Genomic DNA, 16,991 nt, shown 5'->3' with positions numbered 1-16,991 from the left:
TCCTGTCCTCTCAGGTGGAGTCCAGAGCTCTCAACAGCCATCCTTTCATGTAGGCTGGGTGTGTGCTATAGGGTTTACGTCAGAAGACCATGATATGATTACCAGCGGTCTGATGCTCCATGCCAGCTCTGGGCAATGCCAGCTTCACACAAATTACTTGGCCAGCTTACTCAGCTCCAGGTGTGTCCCCAGTTCTGGGTTCAGGTAGAAACAGGTCAGACCTCATGCAACATCCAGCTAACCACAGGATGCACCTGCCTTGATGAGAACCCCTTGTAGCCAAGTTTTCTGGTAGCATTTTGGTGGGTTTCCAGTTACATTGAATTAGAGTCAGAAGACCGAGTCACAATATCCAGCAGCGACCACTACCCAGTCGAACCACCACAGGAGAATTCAGCCCTGGTTGACACCCTGTTGGCACCCTTGCAGAAGATTCAGCTAGAGCATACCTGGACTCCTGACCTACAGAACTGTAATGGTTAAAAATGTGCTGTTTCAAGCTGCTACGTTTGTGGTAATTTGTTACACAACCTAGAAAACCAACAGATTCACATAACTAACTCTGACTCGTCCCTTATCCTTTCCATCCCACTCAGATTTATTTCCTCAGCCAACCTTCCCACCATCACTGCCAAGTTCCAAGCTCCTTGTTGCCGGGGTGGTGAAACATTTAGTGTGGCTCTTCTAGCCAAAGCCTCTAGCCCCCACCAAGGGACCTTTTCCTGAGTGGGTCTGGTAAGAAGGTGGGGCGATAGTGGTAGGGTTCCCTGGAGAGCCATCTGCTGTGTTTAAAAAGCAGGAGTGGGTCAGGTGGGATTTCATTACCAGCAAGAGTCAGGTGTGGAGTGTATCCTCTGGACGTGAGATCCCTGGACAGTGAACCTCTTGGATCCAGAACACAGGTGTGCCATCAGAAGAGCAGCGGCAGAATGAGGAGCAGCGTGGTGAATTTCCCACCCCACGGGGCCTTGGGGTGGGGGGTAAGGGGGCAAAGGGAACTTTTCCAGCCCACAGAGCAAGTAAAGCTGCGTGCTTTTACACAGGAGGCTGGCTAGTGGAGTTAGTTGCCTCTGGCCACTCCCTCAAGGAAGCTGAACCATGGTGGTGTAGTGGTTATGTGTTGGGCTGTGATCCACATGGTTGGCAGTTTGAAACCACCAGCAACCTCTTGGGAGAAAGACTGGGTCTCTACTCCTGTAAACAGTTAGAGTCTTGGAAACCCACAAGGGTTCGTTCTGAATCAGCATTGACTTGATGGCAGTGAGTGTTTGGGGGCTTGCTGACCCTCAGGAGTGGCTGAGGCTTACTGGAGTGGGGAGCCTCTGAGCAACTTAATTCACCAAGCTGGGTTTGTTGGCCCCCAGAGCGGGAACTGAATGCCTGCTGGGTTGAGCCTTACAGGAGAGTGATATGCCCCTTTGGCAGACCTGGAAAAAAGAACTTTGTAACCTGTGCTGGCAAGCACCTGTATCCTGAGCATTTCTCACTGATGTTATAGCCTGTCAACTTCCTTACTAAACGCTTGTCTGTGTAACTGTGGCAATGGGTATTAGAACCTAGAGGTAGAATACATCTAGAACCTAGAAGGAATACTACCTAAAACAACACTCTGGTTATAGGCTCTTATGCCACGGTGCACATCTCCTCCTTCTAATCTATACCGTTCTTATTGTGAATACTGAATTAAAACTGTAAGTCCCAAGAAAGCAAAATAAAACAACCCTTACTTGTCATCTTCTCTGCCCCATCCCACCCCCTGGCCTAAGGCCTAACACATGTATGTGGTAGCTACCCAGTAAGTATCTTTTGAATCAATGGGTGCTTTGTAGGACATTCTGGGGGGAGGATAGATAGGGGCTACGTTGTTCAGTGACTAAAGTGACTTGGGGAAAACTTGGATGATTCACTTCAGAAGCTCCCCATTTTGTGTGTGACCTATCTGTGCTTTGCCACATCCTAGAGGGGTATCACGTGTCCACACGTAGCACTGGACCCATTGAGCCGCCCTCCAGCCTTGGCACGAGTGTGTTACTCCCGGACCTGCCAGGCTCCCTCATCCTCCAGAGAACAGCTCCTTTTCTGACCACCAAGCACTTTTCTTCTGCGTGTCTGCCGGAACGGTCAGAGCAAGGTGCATGACAGGAGAGGAGGAAGAGCCAGGGAAGGAGCTCCAATCTGGCAGCTTCAAGAAAGCCCACAAAACGCCAAGGAGCTGATTCCAGGAACAGAAAGGTGAACCCCTGGGGTTACCCAGAAAGCTCTACTTTCAGGTGTGACAATAAGGTTGAGGGACTTTAGAATCCTTAGCCTGCATTTCTCTGTTTTCCCAACTGGGCTTTCTTCTTGTCTTCCTGGATTTTGTGGCATCAGCAATGAAATGTTTAAGTCTCTATGGCTGGAAACATCCCTCCTTAGGCCCAGGAGGGAGGTGCCTGCTGAGATGGCACCGTGCTGTCCTCCTTCCGTTCCAGCCGAGCTTCTTGGAAGCGTTGTGGACACTTGCTAGGCGTTTTCTTTTCTGTGTATCTGCTCCTCCGTCACTGCCTGCTGGCCCCCAGCTGCCGTGGCGTGGACATGGCCTTGCCGTTGAAGGCAGTGGACTCTTGCTGGTCATCTTCTGATTTCCCTCTTTCCTGACCTTCTTTCCCCTCTCAGTTTCGGGGCACCGTCTCTTCTGCTTCTCTCCATCCTCCCTCTGTCTTCTAACCATCACCTGTTGCTCTTACCCCCCTTCGTCAGTTTGATGCCCCCCTGGTTTTGCCCTTGGTCCTTCCCCCGCCTCATTCGACACTTTTCTCCAGCAAACGCACTCACTTCAGATTCCCCGAGGGTGCCCAAATCGGTAGTTTCAGCTTAAGCTTCTCACTGAGCTCCAGGCTCAATATCACCTGTCCACAGGTGTCCCTCAAGCACATGTAACTGTGCATGTCTTACATGGAGCCTGCCGACCCCTCCCCCCCAGTCCCAAATCCTACCCCTTCCTCCATGTCCCCTCTGGGCACTTGGCACCATCATCCTGGTCACTCCAGTCAAAACGGAAGGTAATAGCTTCTATTCCTCTTCTCCCTCGGTCCTCATCTCTAACAGTCACAATGCCTGTCTTCTCTGCTTCTTAACTATCCACATGCATCCACCTGTTTCTGTCCTTTCTACCTCATACTTCCATGTGGATAAGTTGAAAGACTATGATGGACCTGACGCATTAAAAGAGGTAGGTGTGTGTGTGTGTGTGTGTGTGTGTTGGAGGGCACTCTAGGAAAGACCGAGACTAGCTGGTCACCTGTCCCTTCTGGAGCTGCTACGGAAACGTGAGTTACTATCTGGAGTTGCAGGATTCAGTGGATGCAGTTCATAAACTCTCTGCCTTGGAGACATTCAAGGAAAAGTTTGGAGTAGGTCAGATCCTTGTCTAGAATAAGTGTGACCTTCTGCTCTGGCAGGCAGGTAGGACTGAGCTGGTGGTGGTACTTTGGTGACTGCACCTAGCTCACAAATGCATTCCCTTTGGCTCCCATATTGTTCTATAAAGGGATGGAATCAACTCAATGGCAGTGGGTTTGGTTTGAGCTGGTGTGTCTCCTCCCAGCCCCCAGCCCCGGCCTTGCCAGAGACATCCAGCATGACTTCTAGAACAAGAAGACACATGATCGGGAGGTTATTATGTAAGTTTCTGAGCATCCCCTAGCAGTCCAGGGAGACAGTCCAAGCAGATGCTGAACCCGTTAGGAGTACGTCCTGATGCTGGTCAGGGGAACGGAGAGTCAGTGGCTGAAGCAAAGTCACCAACCGAGAAAGATATCCTGAGCAGTGGTTCCAGGCCCCTCTCCCGTGGCCAGAAGATGGCAGCTGAGGTTATAGGCCATGTTCAAGGCAGGAAGAAAGTGGTCCCATTCTATCAGGAAAGCAAACACTTGCTCAGAAAGTCCCAGCGTACTTCTATTTTATTTTATTGGGCAGCTACAAAGCAAAGTTTCCAGAGATGCAGGGAAAGCGAGTGTTTAATGGGCACATTGCTGTCCAAAGAAGGTGAGGAGGAATGCCCGACGCATAGCCAAGCCTGTTGACCCCCGCGCCTTCTGCGGGGAGAATTACAGAACAAAACGCAACTGCCTCATCAAGATCCGGCTGAGGAACCTCTAGCTTGTCCCCTCTTGTGAGGCGCTCTTGAGTCGGCTCCCACTCGGAGCGGCCCTGGACACGGCAGAATGCAGCTGCCTGGTCCCGAGCCGTCCTCACAATCACTCCTACGTTGGCCTGTTGTTGCAGCCACCATGTCCATCCGTCTCCTGGGGGTCACTCGGAGATACTCTTTAAACTTGGTTTAAACGGAAACCACTCAACCTTTCAGCTAAGTAACAGAGGGGGGCATATGATAAATCGTGTCACTCGTAAATACTGAGCTCCTAAAAAACAAACCTCTAAATGACAGAGCCCTGGTGGCACTTTCAGGTAAACATTGGACTTACCTGAAGTGCAGTGTGGACTGCTATTCAGAAGGCCAAGGGTTCAAACCCACCAGCCACTCCACAGGACAAAGATGAGGTTGTCTGCTCCCATAGCGCCCTGGCCGCTCTGAGTCAGAACATTTGTCTGTCAGTTTGCAGTATTGTGGTGGCGTGTGGGTCGCTGTGATGCTGGAAGCTCTGTCTCTGGTATTTCAAATGTCAGCAGGGTCACCCAGAGTGAACAGGTTTCAGTGGAGTTTCCAGACTAAGAACAGACTATGGAAGACGGAACTGGCTGCCCACTTTGGTAGAAGTGCCTGCTGCACATCTTATGCATAGCTTCCCAAAGAATGGAAGCAGAACATTGAGGTGGGGCCAGAAGATGGGCCTCAGGTGGGAAGGCTCTCAAATGGGAGTGAGGGGGGCTGCTTTCTTACAGTCGAATTGGCCGTGGTGATGTGAATCGTCATTTGCTGACGGAGCACCCCCCACGCCCCAAATGAGAAGAAACAGTTGCAACGCATTTGCTGATGCCGCACAAGACAAAATGAGAAGAAACAGTTGCAAAAATCGACTAATAATTGGAACTCTGAATGCACAAAGTATGAATCCTGGAAAACTGGAAGTCATCAAAAATGGAATAGGATGCATAAAGATTGAAATCCTAGGTATTAGTGAGCTGAAATGAACTAGTATTGACCATTTTAAAGCATAAAATCATTTGGTTTGCTATGTTAGGAATGACACAATCAAGAGAAATGGGATTGCATTCATTGTAAAAACAACAATAAAAACCTCATTTCAGGCGCGCCCACCACACGGCCTGGCGACGTGGCCAGGCGGACCAGCCCACCCCCCCCCTCCCCCGCAGCGGCTCAGGCCAATGGACGCGTGAGCCGGGCTGCCCCTGCCCCTGCCGAGCCGGAGCCCCCATTCCCGAGGCACCGCCCTGGCCGCTCGCCCGGAGCTCCCTGCGGGCCGCCCGCGTCCTGATGGAGCTTGGCTCGAGGCGGCCGCGCTCGCCGCCGGGGCTTCGCGCTGGGGCTGCTGGCTCTGGCTCTGGCACTGGCACTGGCGCGCGGGCCGCTGCGCAAGGAGCGCGTGGTGCCGCCCAACTCCGAGCTAGGCGAGCGGCCCACGGAGGACAACCAGAGCTTCCAGTACGACCACGAAGCCTTCCTGGGCCTTCAAAGAAGTCTAATCAATACAATTCCAAATTTATGGATCAACCACAAAAGCTAGTGATGAAGAAACTGAAGAATGCTCCTAGTCTTCAGTCTGAAATTCATCAGATATGCAATGTGTTCTCACATGCAGTGATTCAAAACAAAGTAAAGTGCTCCCTTTCGGCAGCGCATATACTAAGAGTAGAATGATACAAAGAAGATCAGCATGGCCCCCGTGCAAGGATGACAGGCAAATTCGTGATGCGTTTCATAAAACTAAACTAAAATAAAAACAAAGTGAAGGGGCAATGCATGTGGATTGAGACTGGTGAATCCCCTCTGACCATAGACTAGGGACTTGAATAGCCCTTCCATCAGGCATGTAGGTTAAAATTTGGTACCTTATCATTTGAACTCCCTTTGGACCATTTCAAATTTGTTCTAGGATTTAATATTTTCTGCTTTTTTTTTAAATTAAGGTTTTTCTCAGTTTTACCTTGGTATTATTGTTAGGGTTTTCTGGTTTTGTATATGAAATCTAGGGTAGGTAAGTCTACAGAGACAGTAACTGGATCAATGTTTCCTGCAAGTGTGGCAGTGGAGTTTGGGGGGAAATGGGGCGCTAATAACAATGAGTCCAAGAAAGAAGAAAATGCCTTAAAATGAACTGTGGTGACAATTGTACAACTCTTTTTAGGATGATTAAACTATTGATATGTGATTTAAGTGCCAAGAAAACTGTTAAAGTAAGATTCTTTTTAAAGATGCATTGATCATTATTGGTGATTGGAATGCAAAAGTTGGAAAGAAAGAGGAAAGAACAGTAATTGGAAAATAGGGTCTTGGTGACAGAAATGATGTTGGAGATCATGTGAAAACATTTTGCAATATCAATAACTTGTTCCTAGCAAACACCATTTTTCAACAACACAAATGATGGCTATACGTGTGGACTTCTCCAGACGGAATACACAGAAACTACATTGCCTACATCTGTGGGAAGAGACAATAGAGAAACTGAATATCAGCCGCTAAAACCGGGCCAGAGGTTGACGATGCAGCAGACCATCAATTGCCCATATGTAAGCTCAGGTTGACGCTGAAGAAAATGAAAACGGGTCCAAAGACACAAACTACAACCTTGAGTCTATCTCACCTGAATTATAAGAATCTCAGTGGGGAAAATGGACACATACTAATAACAAAAGACTTGATGAGCTGTAGAAGCATATCAAGGACACGCATGAAGAAAGCAAACGGTCCCTAAAGAGAAAAGAAAGAAAGGAAATGCAACGTCGATGTTAGAAGAGACTCTGAAACTTGCTCTTAATTGTAGAGTAGCTAAGCAAATGGAAGAAATATGAAGTCAAAGAGCTGAACAGGAAATTTCAAAGGGCACCTTGACAGACAAAATAAAATATTATATTGAAATGTGAGAAGACCTAGAGTTAGCAGCTAGAACACATTCAGCATATATTAAACTGAAAGAGCTCAAGAAAAAATTGAAGATTTAAGTTGCATTATTGAGAGATTCTGTGGGCAAAATATTGAACAATGCAGGAAGCATCAAAAAGATGGAAAGAATACACAGTCACTGTACTTACATGAACTGGTCAACATTCCACCAGTTCAGGAGGTAGCATATGAGCAGGAACCAATGGTGCTGAAAGAAGAAATTCAAGCTGCACTGAAAGTATTAGCCACAAACAAGACTGCAGGAACTGATGGAATACCAATTAAAATGTTTTAACAAGCTAATGAAGCACTGGAAACACTCACTCATCTATGCCAGGAACTTTGGGACTGGCCGACTGACTGGAAGAGATCCCTATTCCAAAAAAAGGTGACCTAACAGAGCGCTAAAATGATAGGACAATGTCTTTGATATCACATGCAAGTAAACTTTTGTGGAGATCACTCAACAACAGTTGCAGCAGTACACTGATAGGGAGCTTCCAGCTGTTCGGGCAGAATTCAAATGAGGACGTGGAACTAGGGATATCATTGCTAATGTTAGCTGGACCTGGCCTGAGATGAGAATACCAGAAAGATGTTTGCTTGTGTTTTGTTGACTATGCCAAGGTATTTGATTGTGTGGATCACATCATGCTATGGATAGTCTTGGGAAGAATGAGAATTCCAGGACACTTCATTGTGGTCCTGTGGAGTTTGTACAGGGATCAAGAGGCGATTGTGTAAACAGAACAAGGGATTCCTGCATAGTTTGAAATCAGGAAAGCTGTGTGCAGGGTTATATCCCTTTACTTATTTAATCTGTATGCTGATCGAAGATAATCAGAGAAGCTGGACTATATGAAAAATAATGCAGTACTAAGATTGGAAGAAAGCTTATTAACAACCTTATATATGCAGATGACCTAACCTCACTTGCTGAAAGTGAGGAGGATTAGAAGCACTTGCTGATGAAGATCAAGGAATGTAGCCTCAGTAAGATTACAATTCAATGTAAAGACCAAAATTGTCACAACTGGACCAATAGTTAACGTTCTATTCTGCCTCTCATTCTGTCCCATGGGTCACAAAGAGACAGACTTGATTAGATGGTAGTGGGTGGGACCTTTTTCTGCTGTAAATGTCATGTACAATAGTTTTATCCCATGAAGCTTCAAAACTGTTTTGTAAAATCCTGAGACTCACTGTGTGGGCTTGGGGTCAATTGTGGTCAGCTCTGGAAACCCAATGAGATGGTGACTCAATAAAGTGCTGGTCCTGGGGTCTGCAGTTTGCAATCTGATGAAATTTTGGAACACCATTTTAATAAACAAAATTTGTACTATGAAAAGAAAACCAAGTAGGAGAATGGACCTATAATTCAACCTTTAGCAGATCTAAGAGAATTTAGTAACATTATTTAACGTCCGCTGTAGTTATTTTAAGGTTATTTGCTACTTATGGCAGGAGATACTGGTTTTCATTTGTAGTAATGATCTAAATTTTCCTTTTCCAGTATCATTTTCGAGTGAAAAAGTGAGTCGATTTAAATGAAAAAAGAAAGTAATAGTACAACACGCTGGCAAACAAGCTCTCGGAGTCAAAAAGCATTCGTTTGAGTGCTTGCTAATCTCCAGTGTACATGTCCCCATCCTGCCCTCTCTCAATTAACCAAGGCGATGTGGCTGACTGCAAATTGGCAGAAGACACGCAGCATCAGCTCTGGAGCCATTGCAAGCACTGCAGCTCACCAGTGGGTGGGGCTAAGAGACAATGAATTTGGACAGCACTGGAAAAACCCTCCATTACAGTCACTTTAAACAATACAAAGTTTTGATGTACACAGTTCCCGTATGTCCCCTCTACCCTCTGCGGCGTTTTAACATCTTGCATGTGTGTGTGTGTATGTGTTCCAATTGATGGTCCAGATTTGACACATCATTGACCGAAGACTATAATTTAGAGTTTACTCTTTGTGTTGTATAGTCTAGGGTGTTTGTTGATATAAGCTTGATGTCATGTGTCCAGTATTACAGAGTTGCACACAAAAGTTTCACTGGCTCTCTGTCCTTTACCTATTCATTCTCCCTAAACCCTTGGAAACTTTGATCGTTTTCACTATAGTTTTGCCCTTTCCTCAATGTCGTGCAGTTGGAAATCCCATAGTATGTAGCGCTCCCAGAATGCTTTCTTTTACTTAGTAAGATTCATTTCAGGGCCCTCAAGGTCTTTTTGTAGATTGATAGGTCACATCTTTTATATCACTGAATAATCCCCCTTTGTATGAATGGATCAGAGTTTGTTAATCTGTGCATCTGTTGAAAGTTATCTTGCTTGCTCATTCACTTTGTTTTCCTACTACATTTTTCTTCTAACTTTTTATTGTGAATTAGGTGGAGGTTTACATATCAAATGATAATTTTTGCATTCAATACTTAAACAACTTACCAAATCTTCCCTGACATGACCTCCTGTTTCTTCCCTTTTCTCTCCAGCTCTCTCACAGTATCTCGCCCTTCCCCCAAGTGAACTCCCATCCATCCATCCTTTAGTCCACTGCTTCCCTTGATTTTTTAAATTTTGTATTATGGTGGTTTCATGCAATATCTGTACTCCTGTGTTTGAATAACTTCACTCAACTTAATGTTCACCAAATCCACCGTGTCATAAGGTAGTTCACAGTTCCCTCATTATTCTTTAAGGGTGTCTAGTTATTGGGTGTGTGTACACAGTGTATCTCTTCTTCCACAGATGGCCATGTAGGCTGTCTCTGTGCTCTTGCTATGGCCCTAGTGCTGTGAGGAATATGGGTGTGTGCGTTTGAGTTCGTGCTCTGTCCTTTATTTCTGTAGGGTCGATGCCAAGTGGCACTACTGCTAATCGAAATGTGGTATTTCTATTTCCTATTGTGTAAGGAAGCGCCATTATGATTCCCGCAGTGGTTGTATTGTTTTACGCTCCTCCCAGGAGCGTATGAGGGGCCCGGTCTCTGCACCCTCTACAGTATTTGTTTTCTGCTTTCTTGAGCTTTGTTATCAATTCTGGGTTGAGATATTTTTTGGTTTATGTCTCTCAGATCACCAGTGATCTTGAGAATTTCTTCCTACACTGGTTGGCCACCTGAATGTCTTCTTTGGTAACCTGTCCATGTCCTCTGCCCATTTTGATTTTTTTTTAATAATAGATTTATTGACATATCTTATACAATCCAATACATCCATTCACATATAATTCTCAATTCTGTTTTTCAGTCCCTTCGAGAAGAGTTACACAATCATCAATGCTATCAGCTCCCCACCCCTCCCTTCCACCCCTCTTCCTGTACCCTTGGGGAACTGTTACTCCTGTTACTGTTTTTGAAGGGTTATCTATCTTAACTTTCATGTACTGAACAAACTTACATATACAAATGAGCATATACAACTAACATGATTAATGAGATAAAACAAATAAATGCCTTAATAGTAAGGGGAGGAAATATTGGTAACTAGAGGATATTTATGTGGTTCATCAGTGCCATACTGCACCCTGGATTTATCATCTGTTCTGTGTGGCTTTTCTGAGAGGGACTGTCCAATTACTTTGCAGATGAGCTTTGGGTACCTATTGCATCTGTGCCCCTTCCCATCAAGTTGGTTGCATCTTTTTGAACGTCTGAGACCTCTTCCCATCGACATCTCGTGCTGACACAGGCTGGTGTGCTTCTTCCATGTGGAATTAGTTGCTTCCCTGCTAGATGGTCACTTGTTTAATTATAAGCCTTGAAGACCCCAGACACTGTATGTGGTAGTTCCACAATTTCATGTCAACTTGATCAGTAAGAGTGAAGGGGTGGAGTTTAGCCTGTCAATCAGGTCATAGCCTGGTGATCCCTCCTTGTGGGTGTGGCCTTCTCATGAGGATTCTGGGACTCCTTCTCATCCACACTCTCTGTTTCACCTTCTTGTTGACAAGCCTTGAGGAGCTACACTCAGAAGGCTGGAGGGGCATCACGCCAGCTGAGATGCTTCCACCACCACTGGATCCACAAAACTTCTCACCCACTGGCCTGTGACCTTCCTGCATTCAGCATCATTGCATGTGCTGTTTAAGTCTGAAGAGGAATTTATGGGCTGTTATCAGACATATGGGCTAATTTCAGACTTATGGACTTGATCTGGACTGGGCCAGGATGTTTTCTTAATATACGATTATTTCTTGAATAAAGTTCCCTCTTACATATATCTGAGTGTCTCTGGATTTGTTTCTCTAGTCCAGTGGTTCTCAACCTTCCTAATGCCATGACCCTTTAATCCAGTTCCTCATGTTGTGGTGACCCCAACCATAAAACTATTTTCATTGCTACTTCATAACTGTAATTTTGCTACTGTTATGAATTGGGCGACCCCTGTGAAAGGGTCATTCGGTCCCCAAAAGGGTTGTGACTCACAGGTTGAGAACTGCTGCTCTAGTCAATCTGGACTAACACACTATGCCTTTTGATAGCCACCTTGGCCCATTTTGTACTTGGACTATTCATCTTCTTTTTGAGGTGTTGAAGTTTTCTACAGATTTTAGAGTTTAGTCCCTTTGTCCAGTATGTCATTGCCATTTTTTTCCTTTTTATTCTTTTGATGAAATTTCTTGATGCAGGTAAGGTTATTTTTAGGGTGCCCCAATCATCTATTCTGGTTTTTGCTGTATACATGTTTATCATTATGCTTGATAGTATATTAATGCAATGTATTAGGGCCCTTACATTTGTCACTATTTTTTCATTGATAATCTTTACAGTTCTACATTTAGACTTTTAATCCGCCTTGAGTTCATTTTTGCATATGGAGTCAGGTATGGGTCCTGATTCATTCTGCAAATGGAAATCTAAGGTTGCTAGCATTATTTGTTGAAGAGATTCTTTCTTCTCCATTTGATATGTTTCAATCCTTTTTTCAAAAATAAGTTCTCTGTAGGTAGATGACAGGAGCTCTGATAGCAAAGTAGGTTACATGTTGTGCTGTTAACTGCAAGGTCTAGCAGTTTGAAACCACCAGCTGCTCCATGGGAGAAAAGTGAGGATTTCTACTCCTGTAAAAAAGTTACAGTTTTGGAAACCCACAGGGGCAATTCTAGTCAGTCTGATAGGGTCATTGTGTTAGACAGGGTTCGCTGGAGAAACAAACCCAGGACACTTTTGATTTCATTTCTAAATAGATAGATATAGTTGGATAGATACAACACAAGAAATAAAGAGCTAATTAGTCCACAGAGTGGTACAAATGGCTCAGTTCAACTTACTTCCGTGAGACAGTTAGTACACTGGCAGTCCTTCAACTCACAAAGGCTGCTGGATGCAAGTCAAGGAAGTAGACAGCTGAGTCTTCTGTAGAGCAATACAGGCAGTCCGACCACAGGCAGCAAACAGCAGGGCAGGTCACCAACAGTCAGCCAGATGACAGGGTCCAACAGTCCCCAGCTCAAGTGATGTATATACCAGCAGTGTGGCAAAGCAGGTCTTGAAGGAACCTCAAACTATAGCAACACAGTCCATGGGTTGGGTGTCCCACAGGTAGTGTAGCTCACAAGTTGAGGCAGAGAACTAGCTAAGGCAGCCCGCACACTGGTCTGATCATCAGAGAGCAAGAGACAAAGATGAGACTTGCTGAGCCATTTACCTCTTTGCTCTTCAATTAAATTGCAACCTTATTAACCCCACATGTTTTTATTGGCAAGGTTGCCACAAAAATCGTATCACAGTCACCATGAATCAGAATTGACTGTGTGGCAGTGAGTTTGGCTTGGGTTTGGTTGGTGAAAGGATTTCTTTATGCGTTTTCTATTCTATTCCATTGGTCTATGTATCTATGGTTATATCATGCCCAGGCTGGTTGTATAGTAGGTTTTGATACCAGGAAGTGAACAATCTTTGTCTTTACTGTTCTTTGGTAGTGCTTTGCTTTTCTTGGGTCTTTTTTCTTTCTGTATAAAGCTGGTGATTAGTTTTTCCATCTCTTCAAAGAATGATACTGGGGTCTGGATTGGAATTGCATTACATACACTTATAGATCACTTTGGGGAGTATGACAATTTCACAAAGTCTACCCATGAACATGGTTTATTCTACCATTTATGTAGGTCTCTTTTGGTTTCTTGTTTCCTCTACACTTAATTGATTTAGTAGTTGTGGTTGTTAAAATAATTAAACACACACTTATTCAACAGTTCAAATTAATTAAGTTGATTACATTCTTTGAGTTGTGCATTCTTACGCTCCTTTTCTGGGTTGTTGTCAATTGGATCTCAAAAGAGCACAGTGGTCCAGGCAGACATTAAAAAAAAAACAACCTAGTTAAGCTAAACTGTTGTTTGGTTTTAAGAGTTCAGGGAGTATTTTTGGTTGGTTTAAGATTTAAGGATTATCTTAGAGTAATAGCCACGGGATTCGTCTGCTTCCTGCAGCTTCAGATGTGCAGTTGTTTGGTGCCGTCAGGTGGTTCTGGCTCATGGCGGCCTTATGCGAAACAGAAGGAAACACTACCCAGTTTGCCCCATCCGCATAATTGTTGCAGCTACTGTGTCACCCCATCTTCACGAGGGACATCTGGTCCTCCACTTTACCATGGATGATGTCCTTCTCCAGGGACCGGTCCCTTCTGATAACATGTCCATAGTAGGTGAGACAATGTCTCATCTCTCACATCTAAGGAGCATTCTGGTTATCCTTCCATGATTGATTTGTTTTTCTTTTGGCAGCCCAAGCTATGTTCAATATTCTTTGCCAAGATCGTAATCCAAATACATTGATTCTTCTCCAGTCTTCTTTATTCAGTGTTCAGCTTTCATAGGCATATGAAGTGATTGAAAATACCATTGCTTGAGTTAGGCACATCTTAATCTTCAAAGTGACATCTTGACTCCTCTGACTGTGGCAACTCTATAGAGCGGCGTAGAACTGCCGCTGTGGGTTTCCAAGACTGTACCTTTTTGTGGGAGCAGGAAGCCTCATCTTTCTCTCACAGAGTGGCTGGTGGCCTTGAACTGCTGATCTTTTAGTTGGCATTCCAACATGTAATCATGATGGCATCCGGGGTCCTATTTAAAACTGTAAAGAGGTCTCTTGCAGTAGGTTTGCCCGATACAATATGCTCATTGATTTCTCAACTGTTGCTTTTATGGACTTTGCTTTTGAATTCAGGTAAAATGAAATCCTTGACAACTTCAATATTTTATACATTGATCACGATGTTGCTTATTGGTCCAGCTGAGATTTTTGTTTTCTGTATGTTGAGCTATAAATTCATACTGAAGACTGTAGTCTTTGATCTTCATTATAAATCCTCATGTCTTTCCGCAAGCAAGGCTGTGTCATCTGCATATCACAGGTTGTTAATGAGCCTTCCTCTAATCTTTAGGCTTCTTCTAGACAGATTATTTGCTCAGTAAATAGATTGAATAAGTGTGTTGAAAGGGTATAACCCTGGTGCACACCTTTCTTGATCTGAACCATGCAGTCCCTCTTATTCTGTTGACCGGTTGCTTCTTGGTCTATTTATAAGTTCCACATTAGCACAATTAAGTGTTCTGGAATTCTTCACAATGTTGTCCCTGATAAGTTATGACCCACGCAGTCCAGTGCCTTCTTTGCAAGTCAGTGAAGCATAGGTAAACTTTTTTTCCAGTGTCACATTCTCTTCTGCATCCAGCTTGAATTTCTGCCATTTCCTTGTGAGTGTACTGCTGCAGCTACTGTTAATTATCTTCAGGAGATTTGTATTTGTGTATGATAATAACATTGTTTGATAACTTCTGCATTCTGCTTCATCACCTTTCTTTGGAAAGAGCATAGGTCTCTTCCAGTTGGTTGACCAGGTAGCTGTTTTCCAAATGTCTTAGCATAGATGAGTGAGTGCTGCCAGTTTTTCATTGTTTATTGAAACATCTTAACTAGTATTCCACCAATTCTTGAGGTCTTATATTTTGCCAATGTCATTGCCACTTGGATGTCTTCCTTTAATACCAATCTGTCATAACTTGAATAGTGTCCTCTCAAAATATGTATCAATTTGGCTATGATTCTTCTTATCATGTGATCTGACATAATTATTCTAAGTATTGTAAATCCTAACTTCCATGATGTTAATAAAGCCAAATTAATAGTAGCTTTATTAAAGAGGCAGGATTAGGTAATCCTCAGGATTAGGCTATATCTTGAGCCAATTTCTTTAGATTCATAAAAAAAATTAGACCTCACTAGCACCTAGGCAAAAAGAGTGCTTTGCACTGTGCATTCTGTCAGGCCACACAAGGCCAATGAATGTTGCCAGGGACATCTTAACTCAGATTTGAGATTATTGTATGTTATCAATGGTGGTGTTTTTACTTTATGGACAAAATCTTCTGCTCTTATGGAAACATGATAGTTTAGTGAAAATAAAGACTTATTGCTATTATCTCCCTCTTTTACAGAAATGTAAATGTTTAACTTAGCAGGAAAAGACAAAAGACTTTTAATATTTCCTACCATCATCCCTCAGTATGTAAGTATCAAATTGGTATGTCTTTTGGATCATACTGTTAGTGTTTGATTGTAGAAATTGCTATTATCTCCCTCTCTTATAGAAATGTGTTTAATTATAGCAGGTAAAGACACAAGTCCTTTATTTTATTTTTTATGAGTCCTTTAATAGTATTTCTCTACCATCACCATTGTATGTGTATGTAAGTGTGAACATCAGTTTTAAAAATAAGCACAAATGTAATTTCACAAACTAAAGCAAGTGTAATTTCACAAACTAAAGCAAGTATTAATTGAGACATTACTAGTATATTTATTTATATTTTAAAGTAAAATACTTTTCAGTTATAGATCAGTAGGTAGATTTAGACAGAAGAGTTAAAAATACTGATGACAATGTGACAGTCTTCACTACCAGGTTGCAGTACATCTAAATTGTGAAGAAAAAGAAAACATGTCAAGCCATTTTTACTTCTAATAATGGTGGCGGTGTGGACAAGCTCTTTGCTTGATCCGTAATGGAATTTTGACTGTGGAGACCACGAAGCCAGCCAAACAAAAATGACATCTTAATACTGATGCAGCATACTCTGATAAACCAAGGGAATATTTTGGAAGACTTTTAAAAAATATATGTTTTATTATTTTTTTAAATCATTTTACTGGGGGCTCATACAACTCTTATCACAATTCATCCATCCATTGTGTCAAGCACATTTGTACATTTGTTGTCCTCATCATTCTCAAAACATTTGCTTTTTCTACTTGAGCCCTTTTGAATGACTTTTAAAAACCTGCAAATAAAGAAAAACCATGCTTTGGAAATTAGTTCCTGTCTTCTCTGGACAGGGTTCAGCGCCATCTTATATGAAACTTCCTAACCACGAGAGCCAAGCGGAGGAAGAAGAGAATGCGCAGACTGAAGCGCAGGAGAAGCAGGACGAGGCAGAGGTCCACGGACAGCCACCGGCGCTCGTCAGAAGCCACAGCTTTAGGAATATGGAGTGCCTGAGGCCGGGACACTGCTACGAGCTGTTGACTGCGTGCTACCCACCGTCTCTGCATCTGGGACTTCCGTTGCCATTGGCCGACAGACCATCACCTTACTCACACCTAACCAGTCCGGCTTTGACCCTTTGCCCCGCACCCAAGACATTCTGGACTAGTTCTGTCTTCAGTTGCGGCTCGATGTAATGTGCACAATACATCATTTCTTCTGCTGTCTTAGCTGAAGAATAAAAAGAAAATTAGTTCCTGTCAACAAACCTTGCATTTTTCCAGCTGCGGGAGAGGGACATATCTGATCGGAGCACATGGGAGCAGATGACGGGGGAGGAGGAGAGACTGGAGCACATCCTGGCCCACCAGGCCTTGAGGACGATGACCCCAATTAGAACAGCCACTAACAGAGAGGACCACATGGCCAGCCCCACTATG

The 16,991-nt window shown here is 43.8% G+C and overlaps 1 long non-coding RNA gene and 1 other non-coding gene across 3 annotated transcripts; both read left to right on the top strand.

Annotated features, from left to right (window-relative positions):
- Window positions 1-1,217: 1,217 nt before the first annotated feature.
- LOC123521833 lies at window positions 1,218-16,878 on the top strand. Of its 2 annotated transcripts, none has more exons than XR_006680171.1 (3): window positions 1,218-2,232; window positions 15,506-15,576; window positions 16,404-16,878. It is a non-coding gene; the product is annotated as an uncharacterized LOC123521833 (long non-coding RNA). The 2 variants fall into 2 exon arrangements; XR_006680172.1 differs by lacking the exon at window positions 16,404-16,878 and adding an exon at window positions 15,960-16,162.
- LOC115869993 lies at window positions 5,782-5,889 on the top strand. The gene has a single exon (XR_004046467.1). It is a non-coding gene; the product is annotated as a U6 spliceosomal RNA (small nuclear RNA).
- Window positions 16,879-16,991: the final 113 nt, after the last annotated feature.

Source organism: Echinops telfairi, unplaced genomic scaffold (assembly GCF_000313985.2).
Source record: "Echinops telfairi isolate 266 unplaced genomic scaffold, ASM31398v2 ScPeMD7_70;HRSCAF=299, whole genome shotgun sequence".
In the NCBI taxonomy this organism is placed as follows: domain Eukaryota; kingdom Metazoa; phylum Chordata; class Mammalia; order Afrosoricida; family Tenrecidae; genus Echinops; species Echinops telfairi.
Note: the sequence above shows the minus strand (reverse complement) of the source record. Positions and strands in the feature narration are given on the sequence as shown.